This window comes from Arachis hypogaea, chromosome 16 (genome assembly GCF_003086295.3).
Source record: "Arachis hypogaea cultivar Tifrunner chromosome 16, arahy.Tifrunner.gnm2.J5K5, whole genome shotgun sequence".
In the NCBI taxonomy this organism is placed as follows: domain Eukaryota; kingdom Viridiplantae; phylum Streptophyta; class Magnoliopsida; order Fabales; family Fabaceae; genus Arachis; species Arachis hypogaea.
Genome location: NC_092051.1, coordinates 66239712 through 66265303, shown reverse-complemented (window position 1 = coordinate 66265303; position 25592 = coordinate 66239712). Strand labels below are relative to the sequence as shown.

The 25592-nt window shown below is 38.0% G+C and overlaps 10 non-coding genes and 7 pseudogenes across 10 annotated transcripts; all 17 read right to left on the bottom strand.

Moving 5' to 3' along the window:
* Window positions 1–29: 29 nt before the first annotated feature.
* On the bottom strand, window positions 30–148 carry LOC112759531 (5S ribosomal RNA). Its single transcript, XR_003180266.1, has one exon. It is a non-coding gene; the product is annotated as a 5S ribosomal RNA (ribosomal RNA).
* A 178-nt stretch (window positions 149–326) lies between these two features.
* Window positions 327–445, bottom strand: LOC112762259 (5S ribosomal RNA). Its single transcript, XR_003182602.1, has one exon. It is a non-coding gene; the product is annotated as a 5S ribosomal RNA (ribosomal RNA).
* Window positions 446–629: 184 nt separating this feature from the next.
* LOC112762200 (5S ribosomal RNA) lies at window positions 630–748 on the bottom strand. The gene has a single exon (XR_003182548.1). It is a non-coding gene; the product is annotated as a 5S ribosomal RNA (ribosomal RNA).
* A 182-nt stretch (window positions 749–930) lies between these two features.
* On the bottom strand, window positions 931–1048 carry LOC112759300 (5S ribosomal RNA). Its single transcript, XR_003180073.1, has one exon. It is a non-coding gene; the product is annotated as a 5S ribosomal RNA (ribosomal RNA).
* Window positions 1049–1237: 189 nt separating this feature from the next.
* LOC112759774 (5S ribosomal RNA) lies at window positions 1238–1356 on the bottom strand (annotated as a pseudogene).
* A 178-nt stretch (window positions 1357–1534) lies between these two features.
* LOC112762213 (5S ribosomal RNA) lies at window positions 1535–1653 on the bottom strand. Its single transcript, XR_003182560.1, has one exon. It is a non-coding gene; the product is annotated as a 5S ribosomal RNA (ribosomal RNA).
* A 181-nt stretch (window positions 1654–1834) lies between these two features.
* Window positions 1835–1953, bottom strand: LOC112759623 (5S ribosomal RNA; annotated as a pseudogene).
* Window positions 1954–2140: 187 nt separating this feature from the next.
* LOC112759662 (5S ribosomal RNA) lies at window positions 2141–2259 on the bottom strand (annotated as a pseudogene).
* Window positions 2260–2435: 176 nt separating this feature from the next.
* Window positions 2436–2554, bottom strand: LOC112759681 (5S ribosomal RNA; annotated as a pseudogene).
* A 181-nt stretch (window positions 2555–2735) lies between these two features.
* LOC112761091 (5S ribosomal RNA) lies at window positions 2736–2854 on the bottom strand. The gene has a single exon (XR_003181502.1). It is a non-coding gene; the product is annotated as a 5S ribosomal RNA (ribosomal RNA).
* A 181-nt stretch (window positions 2855–3035) lies between these two features.
* Window positions 3036–3154, bottom strand: LOC112759312 (5S ribosomal RNA). The gene has a single exon (XR_003180083.1). It is a non-coding gene; the product is annotated as a 5S ribosomal RNA (ribosomal RNA).
* A 180-nt stretch (window positions 3155–3334) lies between these two features.
* Window positions 3335–3453, bottom strand: LOC112759513 (5S ribosomal RNA). The gene has a single exon (XR_003180249.1). It is a non-coding gene; the product is annotated as a 5S ribosomal RNA (ribosomal RNA).
* A 178-nt stretch (window positions 3454–3631) lies between these two features.
* LOC112759589 (5S ribosomal RNA) lies at window positions 3632–3750 on the bottom strand (annotated as a pseudogene).
* Window positions 3751–3927: 177 nt separating this feature from the next.
* LOC112759418 (5S ribosomal RNA) lies at window positions 3928–4046 on the bottom strand. Its single transcript, XR_003180173.1, has one exon. It is a non-coding gene; the product is annotated as a 5S ribosomal RNA (ribosomal RNA).
* Window positions 4047–4226: 180 nt separating this feature from the next.
* Window positions 4227–4345, bottom strand: LOC112759568 (5S ribosomal RNA; annotated as a pseudogene).
* Window positions 4346–4523: 178 nt separating this feature from the next.
* LOC112759374 (5S ribosomal RNA) lies at window positions 4524–4642 on the bottom strand. The gene has a single exon (XR_003180138.1). It is a non-coding gene; the product is annotated as a 5S ribosomal RNA (ribosomal RNA).
* A 181-nt stretch (window positions 4643–4823) lies between these two features.
* LOC112759717 (5S ribosomal RNA) lies at window positions 4824–4942 on the bottom strand (annotated as a pseudogene).
* Window positions 4943–25592: the final 20650 nt, after the last annotated feature.

Here is a 25592-nt window from a genome sequence, read left to right as displayed (position 1 = left end):
AACGAGGGAAAGCACGACGTAAAAAAAAAGACGTGCAGCACAAGGACTTCCTAGGAGGTCACCCATCATAGTACCACTCTCGCCTAAGCACGCTTTACTACGGAGTTCTGGTGGGATCTGGTGCATTAGTGCTGGTATGATCGCACCTATTAAAGTATGTGCACACAATTATCATAAGCATGTATCGCGACGTAGGGTAAGTCGAGCTGCGAAGCCCTACAGGGCCCGTGGGAGCTTGCCGAAAATCAGTTCATTAAGACTCCCTATAGCTAAACTATTCGAGATAGCGTCGTTTAAAGAACGAGGGTAAGCACAACGTAAAAAAAAAGGTACAACACGAGGACTTCCCAAGAGGTCACCCATCCTAGTACCACTCTCGCCCAAGCACGCTTAACTACGGAGTTCTGGTGGGATCCGGTGCATTAGTGTTGGTATGATCACACCTATTAAAGTATGTGCACACAAATATCATAACCATGTATCGCTACAAAGGGTAAGTCGAGCTGTTAAGCCCTGCGGCCCGTAGGAGCCTGCCGAAAGTCATGTCATTAAGGCTCGCTCAAGCTAAACTATTCGAGATAGCGTCGTTTAAAGAACGACGTTAAGCACGACGTAAAAAAATAAAAAAAGGCGTGCAACACGAGGACTTCTCAGGGGGTCACCCATCCTCGTACCACTTTCGCCCAAGCACGCTTAACTACGGAGTTCTGATGGGATCCGGTGCATTAGTGCTGGTATGATCGCACCTATTAAAGTATGTGCACACAATTACCATAAGCATGTCTCGCGACGTAGGGTAGGTCAAGCTGCGAAGCCCTGCGGGTCCCGTGGGAGCTTGCCTACAATCAGTTCACTAAGGCTCGCTTTAGCTAAACGATTCGACATAACATCGTTTAAAGAACGATGATAAGCACAATGTTAAAAAAAAAGGAGTTGCAACACGAGGACTTCCCAGGAGGTCACCCATCCTAGTACTAATCTTGCCCAAGCACGCTTAACTACGGAGTTCTGATGGATCTGGGGCATTAGTGCTGGTATGATCGCAGCTATTAAAGTATGCACACACAATTATCATTAGCATGTGTCACGACGTAGGGTAAGTCGAGCTGTGAAGCCCTGTGGTCCCGTGGGAGCCTGCCGAAAATCAGGTCATTAAGGCTCACTTTAGCTAAACTATTCAAGATTGCGTCATTTAAACAACGAGGGAAAGCACGACGTAAAAAAAAAGAAAAGAAAAGTGGTGCTTCACTGGGAATTCCGAGGAGGTCACTCATCCTAGTACTACTCTCGCCTAAGCATGCTTAACTGCGGAGTTCTGATGGGATCCGATGCATTAGTGCCGGCATAATCGCACCTATTAAAGTATGCTCACACAATTATCATAAGCATGTCTCGCGACGTAGGGTAAGTCGAGCTGCGAAGCCCTGCGGGGCCCGTGGTAGCATGCCAAAAATCAGGTCATTAAGTCTCGCTTTAGGTAAACTATTCCAGATAGCGTCGTCCAAAGAACGAGGGTAAGCACGACGTAAAAAAAAAGGTGCAACACGAGGATTTCCGAGCAGGTCACCCATCCTAGTACTACTTTCGCCCAAGCACGCTTAACTACGGAGTTCTGGTGGGATCCGGTGCGTTAGTGCTGGTATGATCACACCTATTAAAGTATGTGCACACAATCATCATAAGCATGTATCGCGAGAAAGGGTATGTCAAGCTGTGAAGTGCTGCGGGCCCTGCAGGAGCCTACCGAAAGTCAGGTCAATAAGTCTCACTTTAGCTAACTGATTCGAGATAGCGTCATTTAAAGAACGAGGGTAAGCACGACGTAAAGAAAAAAAAGGTGCAACACGAGTTCTTCCCAGGAGGTCACCCATCCTAGTACCGCTCCCGCCCACGCACTCTTAATTACGGAGTTCTGATGGGATCCGGTGCATTAGTGTTATTATGATTGCGCCTACTAAAGTATGCGCACACAATTATCATAAGCATGTGTCGCGACATAGGGTAAGTGTAGTTGGGAAGCCCTGCTGGGTCCGTGGGAGCCTGTCGAGAATCAGTTCATTAAGGCTTGCTTTAGGTAAAATATTCGAGTTAGCGTCATTTAAAGAACGAGGGTAAGCATGACGGAAAAAAAATAAATAAAGAGGTGCAACACGAGGACTTCCTAGGAGGTCACCAATCTTAGTACTACTCTCGTCCAAGGATGCTTAACTGCGGCGTTCTGATTGGATCCGGTGCATTAGTGCTGGTATGATCACACCTATTAAAGTATGTGCACACAATTATCATAAGCATGTATCGCGACGTAGGGTAAGTCGAGCGGCGAAGCCGTGCAGGGCCCGTGGGAGCTTGCCGAAAATCAGTTCATTAAGGCTCGCTATATCTACACTATTCAAGATAGCGTCGTTTAAAGAATGGGGGTATGCACACGTAAAAAAAAGGTACAACACGAAGATTTCCCAGGAGGTCACCCATCCTAGTACTACTCTAGCCCAAGCATGCTTAACTACGGAGTTCTGGTTGGATCCGGTGCATTAGTGTTGGAATGATCACACCTATTAAAGTATATGCACACAAATATCATAAGCATGTATCGGTACATAGGGTAAGTCGAGTTGCGAAACCCTACGGGCCCCGTAGGAGCCTGCCAAAAGTCAGGTCATTAAGGCTCGCTTTAGCTAAACTATTCAAGATAGTGTCGTTTAAAAAATGAGGGTAAGTACGACGTTAAAAAAAAAGAGGTGCAACACGAGGACTTCCCAGGAGGTCACCCATCATAGTACCACTCTCGCTCAAGCACGCTTAACTGCGGAGTTCTCATGGGATCCGGTGCATTAGTGCTGGTATGATCGCACCTATTAAAGTATTTGAACACAATTATCATAAGCATGTATCGCGACGAAGGGTAAGTCGAGCTACGAAGCCCTGAAGGGCCCGTGGGAGCTTGCCGAAAATCAGTTCATTAAGGCTCACTATAGCTAAACTATTCGAGATAACATCGTTTAAAGAACGAGGGTAAGCACGACGTCAAAAAAAAAGAGGTGCAACACGAGGACTTCCATGGAGGTAACCCATCCTAGTACTACTCTCGCCTAAGCACGTTTAACTACGGAGTTCTAGTGGGATCCGGTGCATTAGTGCTGGTATGATCACACCAATTAATGTATGTGCACAAAATTATCATAAGCATGTATCGCTACATAGGGTAAGTCGAGCTGCGAAGCCCTGCGGGCGTCGTAGGACCCTACTGAAAGTCAGGTCATTAAGGCTTGCTTTAGCTATACTATTCGGGATAGCGACGTTAAATGAACGAGGGTAAGCACGACGTAAAAAAAAAGAGGTGCAACACGAGGACTTCCCAGGAGGTCACCAATCTTAGTACTACTCTCGCCCAGGCACGCTTAACAACGGTGTTCTGATTAGATCCGGTGCATTAGTGCTGGTATGATCGCATCTATTAAAGTATGCGCACACAATTATCATAAAAATGTCTCGCGACGTAGGGTAAGTCGAGCTGCAAAGTCCTGCAGGGCCCGTGGGAGCTTGGCAAAAATCAGTTCATTAAGGCTCACTATAGCTAAACTATTAGAGATAGCATCGTTTAAAGAACGAGGGTAAGCACGACGTAAAAAAAAGGGCACAACACGAAGACTTCCCAAGGGGTCACCCATCCTAGTACTACTCTAGCCCAAGCACGCTTAACTATGGAGTTCTGGTGGAATCCGGTGCATAAGTGCTGGTATGATCACACCTATTAAAGTATGTGCATACAATTATCATAAGCATGTATCGCGACGTAGGGTAAGTCGAGCGGCGAAGCCGCGCAGGGCCCGTGGGAGCTTGCCGAAAATCAGTTCATTAAGGCTCGCTATAGCTAAACTATTAGAGATAGCGTCGTTTAAAGAATGAGGGTAAGCACGACATAAAAAAAAAGTACAACACGAGGACTTCCCTGGAGGTAACCCATCCTAGTACTACTCTCGCCTAAGCACGTTTAACTACGGAGTTCTGTTGGGATTCGGTGCATTAGTGCTAGTATGATCACACCAATTAATGTATGTCCACACAATTATCATAAGTATGTCTCGCTACATAGGTTAAGTCGAGCTGCGAAGCCCTGCGGGCCTCGTAGGACCCTTCCGAAAGTCAGGTCACTAAGGGTCGCTTTAGCTAAACGATTCGGGATAGCGCCGTTAAAAGAACAAGGGTAAGCACGACGTAAAAAAAAAGAGGTGCAACACGAGGACTTCCTAGGAGGTCACCAATCTTAGTACCACTCTCACCCAAGCACGCTTAACTGCGGCGTTCTGATTGGATCCGGTGCATTAGTGCTGGTATGATCGCATCTATTAAAGTATGTGCACACAATTATCATAAGAATGTCTCGCGACGTAGGGTAAGTCGAACTGCAAAGCCCTGCAGGGCCCGTGGGAGCTTGGCGAAAATCAGTTCATTAAGGCTCACGATAGCTAAACTATTAGAGATAGCAACGTTTAAAGAACGAGGATAAGCACGACGTAAAAAGAAAGGTACAACACGAAGACTTCCCAGGGGGTCACCCATCCTAGTACTACTCTAGCCCAAGCACGCTTAACTACGGAGTTCTGGTGGAATCCGGTGCATAAGTGCTGGTTTGATCACACCTATTAAAGTATGTGCAGACAATTATCGTTAGCATGTATCGCAACGTAGGGTAAGTCGAGCGGCGAAGCCATGCAGAGCCCGTGGGAGCTTGCCGAAAATCAGTTCATTAAGGCTCGCTATAGCTAAACTATTAGAGATAGCGTCTTTCAAAGAACGAGGGTAAGCACGACGTAAAAAAAAAAAAGGTACAACACGAGGACTTCCCTGGTGGTAACCCATCCTAGTACTACTCTCGCCTAAGCACGTTTGACTACGGAGTTCTGTTGAGATTCGGTGCATTAGTGCTGGTATGATCACCCCAATTAATGTATTTGCACACAATTATCATAAGTATGTATCGCTACATAGGGTAAGTCGAGCTGCGAAGCCCTGCGGGCCTCGTAGGACCCTGCCGAAAGTCAGGTCATTAAGGCTCGGTTTAGCTAAACTATTCGGGATAGCGTTGTTAAAAGAACGAGAGTAAGCACGACGTAAAAAAAAAGAGGTGCAACACTGATGAGCGGATAATTTATACGTTTTGTGGCATTGTTTTTAGTATGTTTTTAGTAGGATCTAGTTACTTTTAGGGATGTTTTCATTAGTTTTTATGTTAAATTCACATTTCTGGACTTTACTATGAGTTTGTGTGTTTTTCTGTGATTTCAGGTATTTTCTGGCTGAAATTGAGGGACTTGAGCAAAAATCAGATTCAAAGGTAGAAGAAGGACTGCTGATGCTGTTGGATTCTGACCTCTCTACACTCAAAGTGGATTTTCTAGAGCTACAAAACTCCAAATGGCATGCTCTCAACGGCGTTGGAAAGTAGATATCCAGGGCTTTCCAGCAATATATAATAGTTCATACTTTGCCTGAGTTTAGACGACGCAAAAGGGCGTTGAACGCCAGTTCTATGCTGCAGTCTGGAGTTAAACGCCAGAAACACGTCACAAACTAGAGTTGAACGCCAGAAACACGTTACAAACTGGCGTTCAACTCCAAGAATGACCTCTCCACGTGTAAACTTCAAGCTCAGCCCAAGCACACACCAAGTGGGCCCCGGAAGTGGATTTCTACATCATTTACTTACTTCTGTAAACCCTAGTAACTAGTTTAGTATAAATAAGACTTTTTACTATTGTATTAGACATCTTATGATTTTTAGTTCAACTTTGGATCATATTGATCACGTTTGGGGGCTGGCCATTCGGCCATGCCTGGACCTTATCACTTATGTATTTTCAATGGTAGAGTTTCTACACACCATAGATTAAGGTGTGGAGCTCTGCTGTTCCTCACGAATTAATGCAAAGTACTACTGTTTCTCTATTCAATTAAACTTATTCCGCTTCTAAGATATTCATTCGCAATTCAATATGAATGTGATGAACGTGACAATCATCATCATTCCCATACGAACGCGTGCCTGACAACCACTTCCGTTCCACCTTAGATTGGATGATTATCTCTTGGATCTCTTAATCAGAATCTTCGTGGTATAAGCTAGATTGATGGCGGCATTCATGAGAATCCGAAAAGTCTAAACCTTGTCTGTGGTATTCCGAGTAGGATTCTGTGGTATTCCGAGTGCTGGGCGTAGTGACAGATGCAAAAGGATAGTAAATCCTATTCCAGTATGATCGAGAACCTCCAGATGATTAGCCATGCAGTGACAGCGCATCAGACCATTTTCACAGAGAGGATGAGATGTAGCCATTGACGATGGTGATGCCCTTACATAAAGTTTGCCACGGAAAGGAGTAGGAAGGATTGGATGAAGACAGCAGGAAAGCAGAGGTTCAGAGGAACGAAAGCATCTCTATACACTTATCTGAAATTCTCACCAATGAATTACATAAGTATTTCTATCTTTATTTTCTATTTATTTATTATTACTATTCGAAAACTCCATAACCATTTGATATCCGCCTGACTGAGATTTACAAGATGACCATAGCTTGCTTCATACCAACAATCTCCGTGGGATCGACCCTTACTCACGTAAGGTTTTATTACTTGGACGACCCAGTGCTCTTGCTGGTTAGTTGTGCGAAGTTGTGAAGTTATGTTTGGAGCATGGTATTGTGCACCAGTTATTGGCGCCATGCCAGGGTGAGAACGAACAACAAATTTTACAACCTCAGAGTAACAATTTCGCATACCAAGTTTTTGGCGCCGTTGCCGGGGATTGTTCGAGTTTGGACAACTGACGGTCCATCTTGTTGCTCAAATTAGGTAATTTTCTGTTTGTTTTATTTTTAAAAATTTTTCAAAAAAAAAATTTCTTTCAAAAATTTCTCATCTATTTTCAAAAATTATTCTAAATTTTTAAGAATGAATTCTAGTGTTTCATGAAGCATGTTGAAGCCTGGCTGGCTGTAAAGCCATGTCTAATTCTTTTGGATAGTGGCTTCCAACCATCAGCATAGAGGCAAGTTAATTGGAATATCAGCTGTTGCATGCCTGATTTATATCCTAAAGCTGGCTGGCTATTAAGCCATGCATAACCCTCAGATTGGAGCTTTAGACTAAGAGTACAAGATTCCTGGAATTCATATTAAAAATTTTGGAATCCTTATTTTTCTTTTTCACACTAATTTTCGAAAAAAAATCCAAAAAAATCATAAAATCATAAAAATCAAAAATATTTTGTGTTTCTTGTTTGAGTCTTGAGTCAATTGTAAGTTTGGTGTCAATTGCATCTCCATTTGCACTTTTTTAAAAAAATGCATTCATGCATTGCATTCTTCATGATCTTCAAGTTGTTCTTGATAAACCTTCTTGATTGATCTTCATATTGTCTTGTTTTGTGTTGTATGGTGTTTTTCATATGCATTCTTGAATTCTTAGTGTCTAAGCATTAAGGATTTCTAAGTTTGGTGTCTTGCATGTTTTCTTTGCATCAAAAATTTTTCAAAAATATGTTCTTGGTGTTCATCTTGACATTCAAAGTGTTCTTGGTGTTCACCTTGACATTCATAGTGTTCTTCCATTCATCAGATGTTTTGATAAAAAATTCTCATGCATTGAGTCTTTTTCATGTTTTTCTCTTTCTTCATTAAAAATTCAAAAATAAAAAAAATATCTTTCCCTTTTTCACTCATAAATTTTGAAAATTTGGATTGACTTTTTCAAAAATTTTTAAAATCTAGTTGTTTTTATGAGTCAAATCAAATTTTCAATTTAAAAATCTTATCTTTTTCAAAAATCAAATCTTTTTCATTTCTCTTATTTATTTTTGAAAATTTTAAAAATATTTTTTTCAAAAATCTTTTTCTTAATTTTATATCATATTTTCGAAAATATCATCAACAATTAATGTTTTGATTCAAAAAATTTCAAGTTTGTTACTTGCTTGTTAAGAAAGATTCAAACTTTAAGTTCTAGAATCATATCTTGTGATTTCTTGTGAATCAAGTCATTAATTGTGATTTTAAAAATCAAATCTTTTTCAAAAATAATTTTAATCATATCTTTTCAGAAATATATTTTTATCTTATCTCTTTCAAAATCATATCTCTTCATATCATATCTTTTTTAAAAATTTGATTTTAAAATATCTTTTCTAACTTCTTATCTTCTTATCTTTTCAAAATTGATTTTCAAATCTTTTTCAACTAACTAATTGACTTTTTGTTTGTTTCTTATCTTTTTCAAAACTACCTAACTAACTCTCTCTCTCTCTAATTTTTGAAAATCTCTTCCCTCTTTTTTCAAAAATTCTTTTTAATTAACTAATTGTTTCAATTTTTAATTTTAATTTGCTTTCATTCCTAATTTTCGAAAATCACTAACCCCTTTTCAAAATTTTATTTTCGAAAATCCTCTTTCTCTCTCATCGCCTTCTATTTATTTATTAATCTACTAACACTTCATCTCACCCAAATTCGAACCCCCTCTTCCATCTGTGTTCGGATTTTCTCTTCTTTCCTTCTTTACATTACATTCTTTTCTTCTTTTACTCACACAGGGGAACCTCTATACCTGGGTAAAAAGGATCCCTATTATTATTATTTTTCTGTTCCCTCTTTTTCATATGAGCAGGAGTAAGGATAAGAACATTCTTGTTGAAGCAGACCCTGAACCTGAAAGGACTCTGAAGAGGAAACTAAGAGAAGCTAAAATACAACAATCCAGAGATAACCTTACAGAAATTTTCGAACAGGAAGAGGAGATGGCAGCCGAAAATAATAATAATGCAAGGAGGATGCTTGGTGACTTTATTGCACCTAATTCCAATTTACATGGAAGAAGCATCTCCATCCCCACCATTGGAGCAAACAATTTTGAGCTGAAACCTCAATTAGTTTCTCTGATGCAGCAGAACTGCAAGTTCCATGGACTTCCATCTGAAGATCCTTTTCAGTTCTTAACTGAATTTTTGCAGATCTGTGATACTGTTGAGACTAATGGAGTAGATCCTGAAGTCTACAGGCTCATGCTTTTCCCTTTTGCTGTAAGAGACAGAGCTAGAGTGTGGTTGGACTCTCAACCCAAAGATAGCCTGAACTCTTGGGATAAGCTGGTCACGGCTTTCTTAGCCAAGTTCTTTCCTCCTCAAAAGCTGAACAAGCTTAGAGTGGATGTTCAAACCTTCAGATAGAAGGAAGGTGAATCCCTCTACGAAGCTTGGGAGAGATACAAGTAACTAACCAAAAAGTGTCCTTCTGACATGCTTTCAGAATGGACCATCCTGGATATATTCTATGATAGTCTGTCTGAATTAGCTAAGATGTCATTGGATACTTCTGCAGGTGGATCCATTCACCTAAAGAAAATGCCTGCAGAAGCTTAAGAACTCATTGACATGGTTGCTAACAACTAGTTTATGTACACTTCTGAGAGGAATCCTGTGAGTAATGGGACGCCTCAGAAGAAAGGAGTTCTTGAAATTGATACTCTGAATGCCATATTGGCCCAGAATAAAATATTGACTCAGCAAGTCAATATGATTTCTCAGAGTCTGAATGGAATGCAAGCTACATCCAACAGTACTCAAGAGGCATCTTCTGAAGAAGAAGCTTATGATCCTGAAAACCCTGCAATAGCAGAGGTAAATTATATGGGTGAACCTCATGGAAGCACCTATAACCCCTCATGGAGAAATCACCCAAATCTCTCATGGAAGGATCAACAAAAGCCTCAACAAGGCTTTAATAATGGTGGAAAAAACAGATTTAACAATAGTAAACCATTTCCATCATCCATTCAACAACAGACAGAGAACTCTGAGCAAAATACCTCTAATTTAGCAAACTTAGTCTCTGATCTATCTAAGGCCACTGTAAGTTTCATGAATGAAACAAGGTCCTCCATTAGAAATTTGGAAGCACAAGTGGGCCAGCTGAGTAAAAAGATCACTGATACCCCTCCTAGTACCCTCCCAAGCAATACAGAAGAAATTCCAAAAGGAGAGTGCAAGGCCATTGATATAACCATCATGGCCGAACCTACAGGAGAGGAAAAGGACGTGAATCCCAATGAGGAAGACCTCCTGGGACGTCCAGTGATCAATAAGGAGTTCCCCTTTGAGGAACCAAAGGAATCTGAGGCTCATCTAGGGACCATAGAGATTCCATTGAACCTCCTTATGCCCTTCATGAGTTCTAATAAGTATTCTTCTTCTGAAGTGAATGAGGATGTCACTGAAGAACAAGTTGCCAAGTTCCTTGGTGCAATCATGAAGCTGAATGCCAATTTATTTGGTAATGAGACTTGGGGAGATGAACCTCCTCTGTTCACCAATGAACTAAATGCATTGGATCAACTGAGATTGCCTCAGAAGAAACAGGATCCTGGAAAGTTCCTAATACCTTGTACCATAGGCACCATGACCTTTGAGAAGGCTCTATGTGATCTTGGGTCAGGAATAAACCTCATGCCACTCTCTGTAATAGAGAAACTGGGAATCTTTGAGGTACAAACTGCTAAAATCTCATTAGAGATGGCAGACAATTTCAGAAAACAGGCTTATGGACAAGTAGAGGACATATTAGTAAAGGTTAAAGGCCTTTACATCCCTACTGATTTCATAATCCTAGATACTGGGAAGGATGAGGATGAATCCATCATCCTTGGAAGACCCTTCCTAGCCACAGCAAGAGCTGTGATTAATGTTAACAGAGGTGAACTAGTCCTTCAATTGAATGAGGACTCCCTTGAGTTTAAAACTCAAGGACATCCTTCTGTAAACATGGAAAAGAGGCACAGTAAGCTTCTCTCAAAACAGAGTCAACCAGAGCCCCCACAGTCAAACTCTAAGTTTAGTGTTGGGAGGCCACAACCAAACTCTAAGTTTGGTGTTGAACTCCCATATCCAAACTCTAAGTTTGGTGTTGGGAAGTCTCAACAATGCTCTGAACATCTGTGAGGCTCCATGAGAGCCCACTGTCAAGCTATTGACATTAAAGAAGTGCTTGTTGGGAGGCAACCCAATTTTTATTTATCTAATTTTAATTTATTTTTATTGTTATTTCATATTTTATTAGGTTCATGATCATGTGAAGTCACAAAATAAATATAAAAATTGAAAACGAAATCAAAAACAGCAGAAGAAAAATCACACCCTGGAGGAGGATCTTACTGGCGTTTAAACGCCAGTAAGGAGCATCTGGCTGGCGTTCAATGCCAGAACAGAGCATGGATCTGGCATTGAACGCCAGAAACAAGCAGCATCCTGGTGTTCAGACGCCAGAAATGCACACTGAGGAAGAGCTGGCGCTGAACGCCAGAAACAAGCATCTGGCTGGCGTTCAACGCCAGAAACATGCTGCATCTGGGCGCTGAACGCCCAGAACAAGCATCAGTTCGGCGTTTAAACGCCAAAATTGCATGCAAAGGTATTTTACATGCCTAATTGGTGCAGGAATGCAATTCCTTGACACCTCAGGATCTGTGGACCCCACAAGATCCCCACATACATCCACTCACCTTACCTCCCACTACAAGAAAAATACCCATTCAGCCACACTTTTTTTAAACTACATTTGAAAAGTAGGAATAGGCTACGCTTTTCTCCATGTTTCCTTTTTGTGGGAGAATAGGAATCACATTTGTGGCATCACTTGAAAAGCGATGCCTTAGATATTATAAAGATCACTTATAAAGCGTAGCCTTAACTTAAGAGTTATGGGTTCACTTTTTACACCAAAGAAAACACTTTTAAAGTGTAGCCTATTTATCATATTTCAGGTGCATTTTAAAAGTGTTGCCTAATGTATTTCAAGTCAAATATGTCAACACTTAGTAAATTTTTTTCACAATATTTCACCAAATATATATACAAGCACGCGTACAGTAGACACTTAGGCAAATAAAAACAAAATAACACACTTAGGCAAATAAAAACAAAAATAACATGGCCATAGACACTTAGGCAAATAAAAACAAAATAATTAACATGGCCACTGAACTCGCGATCCCTAGCTAGCTAATCACACTCCCTTCATCACCCCCAAATCAGAGAAGACCACTGACGGCGTCAACCCTCACGGCGTCACCGCTCACGGCGTCAACATCTCCACCACTCACTCATCTTCATCACTCACCTCTCACCACGCCGCCACTCGTTTTCATCACCGGTTCTCGTCGCTGCGCGCTGACATCAGGAAGATCGACTGTGCGCTCGACTAAAAGCTTCTCTTTATTCGCTCACCGTCGTGAAGAAAGGTATGTATCACCTTCATTTGGTTTCTAAAATCTGAGAGGGTAGGGTTCTGATTTTTGGGTTGCAATTTGGGGGTTTGGTACATTTTCCTTTGAATTCGTGAATTGATGAACATGCATGCTAATCTTGCGGCGCAGGAGAACTCAGAATTTGCTGGTTTCATTCCGTTATTGCTGCGGCGCAGCAGAACTCGTGAATTTGGGATTGTTGCGGCGCAGGAGATCGAACTCGTGAATTTGGGATTGGGGTTTCATTCCGTTTACGCAGGTACTGTATAGGCTAAAGAAAAATAGCAAACATTTTTGCACCCCAATTTGATGAAGAACGAATGATTGTAGGATCAATTTGTGGTCAAATGCTATAAATTAGTAGTAATCCATGAAAGAGTTCCCAAACTGTGAAATACACTTGTGAAAGTTGATTATATGTCTTAATTCTGGGTTTGATTCTCATAATTGTCTTTCGCTTGTTGCTTATCGTTCTCTACTCTTATAGAATTCTGCTCCACATTGATGAAACAAAAATGTTTTCCTAGTTCAAAAGTTTCCTGCGCAATCAGTGTTAGTGTTTCGTATTTTTAACACACGATTTCTTAGTATATTTTGTGTTCATTGCTTCTTGATCGAAGTACATTTCATGACTTGGCGATTGCCATTGAGGGAAAAATTGCTTCCCTGGTTCAAATTTTTTTTGTGCAATCAGTATTAGTGTTATGTTCTTAACACGGGTTTTCTTATTATTAAATACGTCCAATTTGTGTGGAACTCTTGCTTGATTGAAGTGCATTTGATGACTTGGTGACTTGCTTTAGTTGAACTCTGGAAAAGTTATCGCTGTTGGCCCCGGTCTTCGTGGCAAGGACGGGAACCTAAACCTCTTGGTTCAGTTATTATTGTCTATTATGAATGGATTTTGAGTGAAAAGCTTTGTTGTATATGATGATTGATGAAGAAGCTTCCCTTTCCATCCACAATTACTTGTTCTATTAGGAATACACAAGCTCAATTACATTCCAGCATTTCCGTTTTATTTTTTCCCTCTGATTTCTCCAATTCAAATCAATTTGCACTTTTTAAAACTTGAATAATTAAAATCCTGTGTGTAGAGCAGTGTCAAAATTCGGAAATAGATTTTATATATAATAGATTTTGATATGTCAAAGTAGTGGAGTTAGCTGTGTTAGCTTTTTGGGAAGTTTGAAGTTAGAGCCGTAATGGCACTTAAAAGGCATATCTAGTTCTAAAAGACATGCAAACTTTTAACTAATTAAAAGGAAACTGTGATTTTTTAGAGATCTATTGTCATAAAAATAAAATTTGAGTTTCGTAATTTAATTGATTTGTAGTGTTTTCTGGGGTTTTGGTTGGACAACGACATTTTTTCTATTGATTCTATACTATTATGTTGAGTTTCTTGTAAAAGATGAATTCATCTTTTTTATTGAGTTGTTCAAGAGTTGCATCATTTTAGGATCTCAAATAAGTTTTTACAGGCGTAAAATGTTGATGTTAACTTGTCTCTTCTCTCAATAATAGTGAGTATAGTAAAGATAAATAATTGTGACGTCAGTTTTTTTTTTTATATAACAATTTCGTCGGTTTTTGTTGTGTAATTAAGTCTGACGATTGCTCTTGAAAAAAATATTGTTTTAGCTCTCTCTTTATTTGGAATATTTTGCGTTCTGAATTTTTTTCTTAAAAAAATGGTTTTTGTTTAGAAGTGTGGTTATAAGATAGTTGATATTAAAATTGATTCTATGAATACTTTCTTGTTGCTTTAATTTGATTCCTAACAACTGTCTTGTGTTGATAGTAATTTACTTGAAAATTAGAAAATTATTGTGTCTTAATTGAGAAGTTCAATTTAATCTTATTCAAAGAGAAGTTAAATGTTGTAGCTAATTTGTTAACTTAAAAATGATCTAAAAATTATAAATAGAGAGGAGGGAGACAAGAAGTGAGAATATAGAATGATTAGGGGAGCTAATGAGAACTATGGGCTCTTATCCCTGAAGGTGGACCCTCACAGATAAAGCACCCACTTATTTCCTCTGCAATTGGTTGTCTTCTCAGTATCATAACATCAACTTACTATATAGATAAGATAAGAAAATAGTTTTTAGTTTGATTGAGATTGTTCAATATTCCAAGCAAACTGAATATACTCTTTAATAAGAAATTTGAAGCGTAGCAGTGAGCAGTGAAATCTAAACTGAAATCACAGATATTGATATTGTTAGGGATAAGTACTAACTTGCCTTGTTTTGAGGGCATCAGTGGCACAGATCAATAATAAAAAAGCCGCCTCAGAGAAATCTCATGAATTTTGGTCCCTTTTAAGTGGTAGTTTTGTTTGTTTATTACTTTTGAGAATAACTTTGATTAGAAAACATAATAGTAGTAAGTAGTAACAGAGCAGAGCAACACATGGAGGCAAAATTTTGGTAGCATTTATTAAGGTAATGGTAATAATGTGTTAATATATCAGTCTTCACGTTATTATCATACTCTATCACTTGATAATAATTCACATCACTCACTGTCTCACTCTGCCCACCTCCATCTATTTTCATAACTTTACTTTTATTTTTTAAAGTTAAAACTTCCAAGGTTATATTATATCACAGGATCTGCTCCGCAACAACTTCAAATCCGTGACTTATTGAGATTTATGATAATATTTTTATTCTTAATTATAAGTTGTTTAATAGTCAAACTGGTCCATGTGAAAAGATTTACGTTAAAGCATCCTGATTCTTTTCACTATTCTCTAAATGTATTTCATTGTCTGCTGCTGCATGGATGACCCATGTGGTTTGCATGAATGGCTGCCAAGTTCATGGCTTACCAGTTACCAGGATAATATTTTGATTAGCTCATGACTTACCATTAAATCGTCTCACTTCTACTGACCTGAATTGAGTTTTGAGAAGCAAGATTGCTTCTTTTTATTTTTAGTTACTCAGTTACTCATGCTTTGGATTTGAATTTTGGGCTGTTATCAGATTGCTTTTATTTTCCAAATAAGTTACCGACCTGAATTGAGTTTTTTTATTTTTTTCCCCTTACATTTTAATTATATCAGTTTAGAATTTATGAAAATAAATCAAGAGTAAATAATATCATAGTCTAATCTCTTAGAATTTTACTTGGTAACAAATAGATTGAAGTTTTTGGTTAAAGCTCCCAAGTGGATTTTGTCAAAACATTGATCGTGTCATGGCAAGGTACAATGCATACTTTTTTTTTTTCACTTTATTATTATGCTATTAATTCATGTGTAGCTCCACTTTGATTGCTTTATTAGTTATGAAGTTGCAATTTAACTTATTATTTATGTACTATAAATTCTTTGTTTTCCTTAATTTGTTTTGCTTCAGCGAGTTTCTAGTAAAATATTTAGAGAATTACTTCTAAAGATTAGGAACTATTTCCTAACCTAACTACAAGGCTATGAAGTCCGTCTCATAGCCCATGCCCCTTATATTTCATAACACCCTTCCTCCTCTACTCTTGTTATCTTCACTTTGCGACCCCTTATAATTTTTTCTCCAAAAAAATTTAATAATTATTGATTAGGTTTTGTGATATGCCGAAGGATTGGATGGATCTACCGAGGTATAGCGAAGAGTATATCAATGGTGTTATTAGTTTCTTAGAGTTTGCATACTCTGAGGGAGAGCCGGACGGATAACAAATTCAATGTCCTTGTAAGAGGTGTTGTAACATTGAGTGGTATAGAAGAGATGTGGTATTTGACCATTTAGTAGCCGACGGATTTGTTAAGGGATATAGAACATGGATTAATCACGGGGAATGGACAATCCCGATGGTGGTTGATGATGACACGGATGATGAAGGTGCACGCGATGACATCGAAGGACTGCTTAATGATGCATTTGGAGATCATGCTGAGGGTGTTACTGTAGGTCCAAATGAAGAGGCTAAAAAGTTTTATAATTTAATAGATGGGGCAAGTCAAGAGTTATACCCGCCTTCAAGAAATTTTCAACATTTTCTTTTACCATCCGCCTGTACTTGTTAAAGTGTTTTCACGGTTGGAGCAATGCCTCCTTCACTTCCCTTCTTGAGCTATTGAAAGAGGCAATGCCTAAAATTAACATACCTCCATCTTTCCATAAGACGAAGGCTATGATAAGAGATTTAGGTCTGGATTATAAAAAAATTGATGCTTGTCCTAATGATTGCCTCCTGTATAGGAAAGAACTAAAGGATGAAACACAATGTCGTGTATGTGGTACATCTCGATATACTGAAAATTCTAGTGATAATAGCGAGAACCAACCTCACAATAAAGGTCGTCCTATTCCTGCAAAGACTCTGAGATACTTTCCTATAATTCCAAGACTTCAGCGATTATTTATGTGCTCAAAAACGGCAGCTAGTCTGAGGTGGCATGATGAGGAGCGCGTTAAAGATGGGACGTTAAAGCATCCTGCTGATGGACTGGCATGGAAGAACTTTGATGAAATGAATGAAGATTTTGCAAAAGAATCACGCAATATTAGACTAGGCTTGTCAAGTGATGGGTTCAACCCATTTCGTAGCATGAATATTTCATGGAGCACGTGGCCCGTAATGCTGATGGTATACAACTTGCCTCCGTGGATGTGCATGAAACCTGAATATTGTATGCTTTCTTTGCTTATTCCTGGGCCACAATCACCTGGCAAAGATATTGACGTGTATCTACAACCATTGATGGAAGACTTGAAGTTGTTTTGGGAAATAGGGGTGGAAACTTATGATGCATCAAAGAATGAGACCTTTCAAATGCGGGCAGCTCTTTTGTGGACAATTAATGATTTTCCTGTGTATGCTATGTTGTCTGGGTGGAGTACAAAGGGAAAATTGGCTTACCCTTGTTGCAACAAAAATACATCTTCTCTACAACTAAAACATAGTCGGAAGACAGTTTATATGGACCATCGTGTCTTTTTACCCATGGATCATCCATGGAGAACCAATACAAGGTCTTTTAATGGGAAGCAAGAATTAAGACCCCCTCCACCTGTTATAGAAGGAACGGAAATTTTTGAGATGCTACAAAATGTTGAGAATGTTTTCGGGAAGAAGCAAAGTACATCAAATAGTTTCCCATGGAATTGGATAAAAAGATCAATTTTCTTTGAATTGCCTTACTGGCACAAGAACCTGCTGCGTCACAACTTAGATGTCATGCACATAGAGAAGAACATACTTGACAGTATAATTGGAACTCTTTTGGATATCCCAGGCAAGACAAAGGATCATCTGAATGCTCGAAGTTTGGGGATCTGGAAAAATCTTCAACCAAAGGAGGTGAATAATGGCAAGAGAACAAAGTTGGCAAAGGCATGCTTTTCTATGACTGCTGCAGAGAAGTCAATTTTTTGTGGTGTTTTGAAGACAACAAAGCTACCTGATGGTAGTGCTTCGAATATATCACGGTGTGTACATCTAGAAGAAAGAAAAATTTCTGGGTATAAGACCCACGATGCTCATTTTTTGCTACACTACTTACTACCAATACCGATTAAAAGCATCCTTCCTGATCACGTGGCCATTCCGTTGATTCGACTAAGTTCCTTTTTTCATCGCATATGCAAAAAGTTAATAACACTGGAAGAGATAGATCGACTAGAGTTAGAGATTGTGGAAACATTATGCCACCTTGAGAGGATCTTTCCCCCTAGTTTTTTTGACATAATGGTTCATCTTCCTATTCATTTAGCAAATGAGGTGAGATTGGGTGGTCCGGTGCAGTTTCGTTGGATGTATCCTCCAGAAAGGTACATGTGTACATTAAAGTCGTATGTACGCAACAAAAGTCGCCCCGAAGGTTCTATTGCAGAGGCATATCTGGCTGAAGAGTGCTTAACTTTCTGCTCAAGATACTTGCATGGAGGTGTGCGAACAAGACTTAATAAGCGACCTCGGAATGATGATGATCCTAATGACGACGAAGTTTTTCCTTCAAAGTTGTTTTCTAACAAAGGTCGTTCGTTAGGCGTGGGAAATGGAGAACCAATTAATCTCGATGACATATCAAGTGCTCAAGCCCATGTATATGTATTATACAATTGTGAAGAAGTCGCAGATTATGTTAGGTAACTTAATATAACTTATGTTTATTCACTAAATCAAGTGCATTTAGATTTTTTCCGATCAAACATAACTATTATTAACTACAGAGAGCATGAGGATGAGGTTAACAATCAGCGGGGAACAAAATGGAGAAAAGCAAAAGTTCACAGTAGAACCTTCTCGCAGTGGTTTGAAACTCGGGCGAGAGATCCAGATGTGCCTGTTTGGCTAAAAGAATTATCTCGAGGTCCAAGCTCTATTGCAAGAAGATTTTCTGGATATATAACTAATGGATATAGGTTTCACACTGTGGAGTGTGAGGCAAGGAGAAAAACACAAAATAGTGGTGTCACATTAACTGCTTTAACTTCAAGCTTTGCAAGTGCTAAAGATAAAAGTCCAATTCAAGACACTGTAGCTTATTATGGCAGGTTATTTGAGATAGTAGAGTTAGATTATTTTGGGCGTTTTAAGGTTGTATTGTTTCGGTGTGAGTGGTATGATGCTGGGAGAGACAAATATGGTCTTACATTTGTTCACTTCAATAAGAAATGCTACCAGAATGAACCTTTCATACTAGCATCTCAAGCACATCAGTGTTTTTATGTGCAAGATCCATATGAACATAACAAACATTATATTATGAAAACTATCCCAAGAGACTTATTTAAAACAAATGACGAATCTGAGTCTGAGGCCAGTCAAACCTTCTATAGTGAACAACACGAGCATATAACAAGTCCTGCCATACCAGCTGATGATGGTGAACTTATTCTGGAGAGGAATGATCTACGACTTACAGTTATTGAAACGGTTCCCCAAGTGACTTCTGCCCAAGAATATGAGGCAGATTTCATTGGAGATTCTGATTCTGATGGGTCAGCCTAAGCAATTTATTGCTTAATATGTACATATGTATAACTAAGTTTTCTTCACCTTTTTATTTGTAAGTCATATTGTTGTTTTAATTTCTCATTTTGTTAGTGTTTCTTATAGGATATGTCACTTTATTGCTTATATTAACTCGAGTTAACTAATTTATTTGTGTAGGAATAAAGAATTTATTGATCTTAAAGCAACATCAAGTAAGAATCTGCTTCGACAATTTGAGGCCAAGAGACAAAGGATTGTAAATGAACGCAAGCAATATGTGATGCAAGGTGCAGCACGTAATGACAAGGAGGAAACTATGCCAAGGTTGGATGTAGTCAAAAGTCAAAAAGAGTTGAGTGCAACCAAAGGAGTGAAGAAGTGTACGTCAAAGAAGCTGGATTTTACTCATTTACAAAGCACACTCAGCACAATCAACAAAAGGATGAATTTCACGCCTGAAACCCTGGAAGTACAGCCAAGCATTCCTGCGCAACAGCCAGAAAATAAAAAAAGAAAGAATCACTTGACTGTGGCTATGGCTGAGAAAAAGAAGCATGAAGTACAACATGAACCGTTAACACAAGGCTTGAACAATTCTAAGCTTACAAAGGTGGGTGCAGATGAACTTAAAAGGAAGCTCGATGCAATTCGTAATATGAATAATAGCATGCCAACAACTGTAAGCCAAGATCGGAGTTGTGCAAATTCTACTCAGCCCACAATCAACCAAAGGCAGCAGCAGATTATTCAAGTCACACATGGTAGAACTCAAAAAAGGCAACATGACACTACTTTGCTGAGTTCAAACACTACCCCACAAGCTGAAGATTTAATGTCGGAGCAAGATGGATCAAGAAAGGAAAAGAGCAAGCAAAGGGTAAAGGCTACAACTATTGATGAATTTTTAAAAGAAAATGGGATAGATGTAGAAATTGACGGACTAAGCTCTGAACTAAGTGATGATGTGGGAGATAGCTTTCCATATGATGAAAATTATTATTCACATGTGATGGAGGACATTGATGATGACGAAGGTAATTTATTTCTATCATTTTTTATATTTTTTTGTAAATCATAATGCTTAATTTTTCAATTGGCATCATAATTACTCCCTAATTTCCCCCCTACTGCATGAAACTAGGAGAGCCAAAGAAGAAGAAAACTCGGGGAAAAACAACTTGCAAAGAGATTTATGCAAGAACTATGGAACAGCGGGAAGAAGTTATTTTTGATATTGGATAGCCAGTAGGACCAACCAATCAAAGTGTGTCTAATTTAACTAGTTTCGTAGGAACAATTGGGAGAAATAAAAGATTTGTGAGTCTTTTGTACACTAGCTGGCATGTTGTAACTCCTAAAGCTAAGAAATTCATGTGGAAATATGTTAATGTAAGACTCTTCTATTATTATTAAATGTTGATTATTTTAAATATAGCAAGGTGCATATAACACTGTTGATATCATGCAGACCAAGTTTATCCTCCCAGACAGTGGAGAAAAGTGGGTGATCCAAGCAATTCGGGATGCTTGGAAGCGGTTCAAGGGAAAGATTAAGCAGAAGCACTTTGTTCCCTTTGATACCATCGAAGATATGGTGAAAAATCGACCGACACAAGTTCCAGAAAGTCAATTCATAAAATTGATCTATTATTGGAGTCATCCTACAATCCAGGTAAAATAGTTGGTACTTTAATTGCAAATATATTATTGTTTGTTAAGACATAAGCAAAATAATGAAATTTCAATTGATAATGTTGGAATCTGTCCTCTCTCATGCTGTACAAACACATATCCATTCTGATGTAGGTTCTTGAACTGAATTGAATTTTTTTAGGATATATTGCTGCCAGTTCAATTCTGAACTTCTGAATTTCTGTATTTACATTTCTATTTTTGGCTACTTTGTTTGCTGTAATTTAAGTTGCTGCAATTCTATTTTCTATAGTTCTGTTTTGTGCAATTTTGTTTTCTGCAATTCTATTCTGTGCAATTATACCTGCTACTATTCTGGTTGCTGTAATTTTGTTTGCCGAAGCAAAATTTAATTATATTGTTCTCTGTTTCTATATGCTAACCTTTTATTCAATTATAGTCAATAAGTGAAAAAAATAAGAAACATAAAGAACAGCAAAAGTTTCCACATCGCATGGGGCCAATCAATTTCGGAAGAGTACGAGTGGCTCTGGTATACTTATTTCATATTTGTGCTGGGATTTGTTTAGTTAATTTTAGTTATGTTGTTATAGACTTACTTATTTAAGGCTTTATTTTATAGCGCGCGACAAAGGAAACAAATGAGGAACCAAAAAGGTTTGAAATGTTCCTTGCTACTCGAACAAGTCGGAAAAGGAAGGAAGTTGATCAGGAAACACAAGATGCAATTGTATGAGAATTCATTGAATTACTAATGATTATAAATCAAATTTAGGATACGGTAACTAATTCTATGTCAAATGTTTCTTTTAATTAGGATGAATTCCAAAATCGGCAAGCTGCTGGTGAAACAGATGAGGAAGCTTTTGAGTCTTTATTTGGAAAAGAACAACCAGGTCGGGTTAGGTGCTATGGAAGATCTATTACACGACGTGACTTAAAAAAGCATGCAGAAATTTCTGAACTCAAGCAACAACACCAGGAGGAAGTCACATCTTTGAAGGCTGAACTTGGAGACATGAAGGCCAAACAGCAGCACCAAGAGGCTGACCTTCATGGATTGCGAAACATGATTAAGTTACTAGTTCAGCGATCTGAACCTGGAATGAGGCCGGAAGAAATTGAAGCCTTGTTACAAGATGCTCAACACTCTCCAATTGATGCAAATAGCGCTCATGGATCAACACATATTCCAAACATAAATATGGTATGACCAGTTTTTTCTTATTCCCTAATATTTGTTTACATATTGTTAATTGTTAATTAGGATTTTGAGTTTAAAATTTTTATTTGTTAGAACTTAGGAGGATGCCATATTTTTTTAATTTGAACTGAAATTGAAGAAGATGGAAGCTGTGATTTGGTTTTTTTGGTTTTGTTTTTTCATTATGTAATTTTAATATTATTGTTATCAGGGTGAAAGTTGTAATTTTTCTGGTTTTTCTGATTTTTCTGGTTTTGGTTTTCTGATTTTTCTGATTTTAGTTCCCATTTAGTATGAAGTTGTGTTAGTCCATTTTTTAGTTGTCCTTTATGGTGATTTATAGTATCCCCCTGAATGTGATTGTTATTTTAAAGCAAAAGACTTTGGTGATATGAAAATTAGAGTAGTTTCAATTATCTTATGCCTTCGGATATTGTATGTGTTATTAATCTGTTAACTACTTTTTTCTTCTTGTACTTTTTCAAATTATAATTATTTTTCTATATAATTATGCAGGATAATTCTGAAGATGTGAATGAAGATTGAGATGCTTATCATGATGGTTTATTGACAAAGGTGGAAACTGAAAGATGTATGGTTGATGATGATGTCTTTTATTAGAAGCTAAGATACATTTATATGATATAATATTTTGATTTTTCTTAGTTTATTAGTAGTAAACTCTAAGTGCATTATATGAGTATACTTATTTTAGTTTGAGATGTATGAATGCTCAAAATTATGATCATTCCAATATTTTTGGTTCATTGTATACTTATATTTTGTTTCAGTATAATTTTTATTGTTTAAAGATTATTGTAAGGTATTATTATATATGTATACATTTTTATTTTATAATAATTAACTAATTTAATTAACAATACAGGATTATATATATAATTATATTCTCAAATATTAGAGTTTAGATAAAAAAATTGTTAGAAATTTCTGTTTATATATATATATATATTATATATATATATATAAACAGAAATTTTAAAAAAAAATGAGGGACAAAAGGCTACACTTATATAGAGTAGCTATAGGTATACTATTTGCTACTTTTATAAAGTGATGCAGTAGCTCTGAAAAGTGTAGCCTATTCTTTAGTATTATGGTAACCATTAGTGCTGAAAAGCGTAGCCTTAGGTCATGAACAGCATCACTTAAAAAGCGTACCCTATTCTCAAAGGCGAGAAGCGTAGCCTTTGCTACAGAAAGCGTAGAAACACATATAATCGCTACAGAAAAAGCGTAGCCTTTTCCTAAGGCATCATTTTTTTTTTGGTTTTGGCTACACTTTTCAAGTGTACTTGAATGGGTGTTTTTCTTGTAGTGTCCTCATAATCCTATATCACCCATTCCCAAGAACCCTTCACCACTCACATCCATTACTCCCCTAAAACCATCATACAAACCACCTACACCCACCTACTCAAATTCAAACCATCAACTCACCTCCATATCTTCTTCTTCTTTTACTATTCTTTCTTCTTTTGCTCGAGGGCGAGCAATATTCTAAGTTTGGTGTGGTAAAAGCATAGCTTTTTTGTTTTTCCATAACCATTGATGGCACCTAAGGCCAGAAAAACCTCTAGAAAGAGAAAAGAGAAGACAAAAGCTTCCATCAAGGGTCTATAGCTCAGTGGTAGAACATTTGACTGCAAATCAAGAGATCCCTGAGATATCTCAGGGGATACATTTTCCTCCACACAATTATTGGGAGCAACTAAGGGTGGAACATCAAGAGCACTCCATCATCCTTCATGAAATTAGAGAAGATCAAAGAGCAATGAGGGAGGAGCAACAAAGACAAGGAAGAGACATAGAAGAGCTCAAGGACATCATTGGTTCTTCAAGGAGAAAACACCACCATCACTAAGGTGGACTCATTCCTTGTTCTTAAATTTTCTGTTTTTCATTTTCTTATGTTAAATGTTTATCTATGTTTGTGTCTTTATTACATGATCATTAGTGTCTAAGTGTCTATGCCTTAAAGTAGTGAATATGAATCCATCACCTCTCTTAAATGGAAAAATGTTTTAATTACAAAAGAACAAGAAGTACATGAGTTTTGAATTTATCCTTGAACTTAGTTTAATTATTTTGATGTGGAGACAATACTTTTTGTTTTCTGAATGAATGCTTGAACAGTGCATATGTCTTTTGAAGTTGGTGTTTTAGAATGTTAAATATGTTGGCTCTTGAAAGAATGATGAACAGGAGAGATGTTATTTGATAATCTGAAAAATAATAAAAATGATTCTTGAAGCAAGAAAAAGCAGTGAATACAAAGCTTGCAGAAAAAAAAAGAAAGAAAAAAATGGCAAAAAAAAAATAAAAAAGAGAAAAAGCAAGCAAAAAAAGCCAAAAGCTCTTAAAACCAAAAGGCAAGAGGAAAAAGCCAATAACCCTTAAAACCAAAAGGCAAGGGTAAATAAAAAGGATCCCAAGGCTTTGAGCATCAGTGGATAGGAGGGCCTAAAGGAATAAAATCCTGGCCTAAGCGGCTAAACCAAGCTGTCCCTAACCATGTGCTTATGGCGTGAAGGTGTCAAGTGAAAACTTGAGACTGAGCGGTTAAAGTCAAGGTCCAAAGCAAAAGAAGAGTGTGCTTAAGAACCCTGGACACCTCTAATTTGGGACTTTAGCAAAGCTGAGTCACAATCTGAAAAGGTTCACCCAATTATGTGTCTGTGGCATTTATGTATCCGGAGGTAATACTAGAAAACAAAGTGCTTAGGGCCACGGCCAAGACTCATAAAGTAGCTGTGTTCAAGAATCAACATACTGAACTAGGAGAATCAATAACACTATCTGAACTCTGAGTTCCTATAGATGCCAATTATTCTGAACCTCAATGGATAAAGTGAGATGCCAAAACTATTCAAGAGGCAAAAGCTACAAGTCTCGCTCATCTGATTGGAGCTATGTTTCATTGATATTTTGGAATTTATAGTATATTCTCTTCTTTTTATCCTATTTGATTTTCAGTTGCTTGGGGACAAGCAACAATTTAAGTTTGGTATTGTGATGAGCGGATAATTTATACGCTTTTTGGCATTGTTTTTAGTATGTTTTTAGTAGGATCTAGTTATTTTAAGGGATGTTTTCATTAGTTTTTATGTTAAATTCACATTTCTGGACTTTACTATGAGTTTGTGTGTTTTTCTGTGATTTCAGGTATTTTCTGGCTGAAATTGAGGAACTTGAGCAAAAATCAGATTCAGAGGTAGAAGAAGGACTGCTGATGCTGTTGGATTCTGACCTCCCTGCACTCAAAGTGGATTTTCTGGAGCTACAAAACTCCAAATGGCACGCTCTCAATGGCGTTAGAAATTAGACATCTAGGGCTTTCCAGCAATATATAATAGTCCATACTTTGCCTGAGTTTAGATGACGCAAAAGGGCATTGAACGCTAGTTCTACGCTGCAATCTAGAGTTAAACGCCAGAAACACGTCACAAACCAGAGTTGAACGCCAGAAACACGT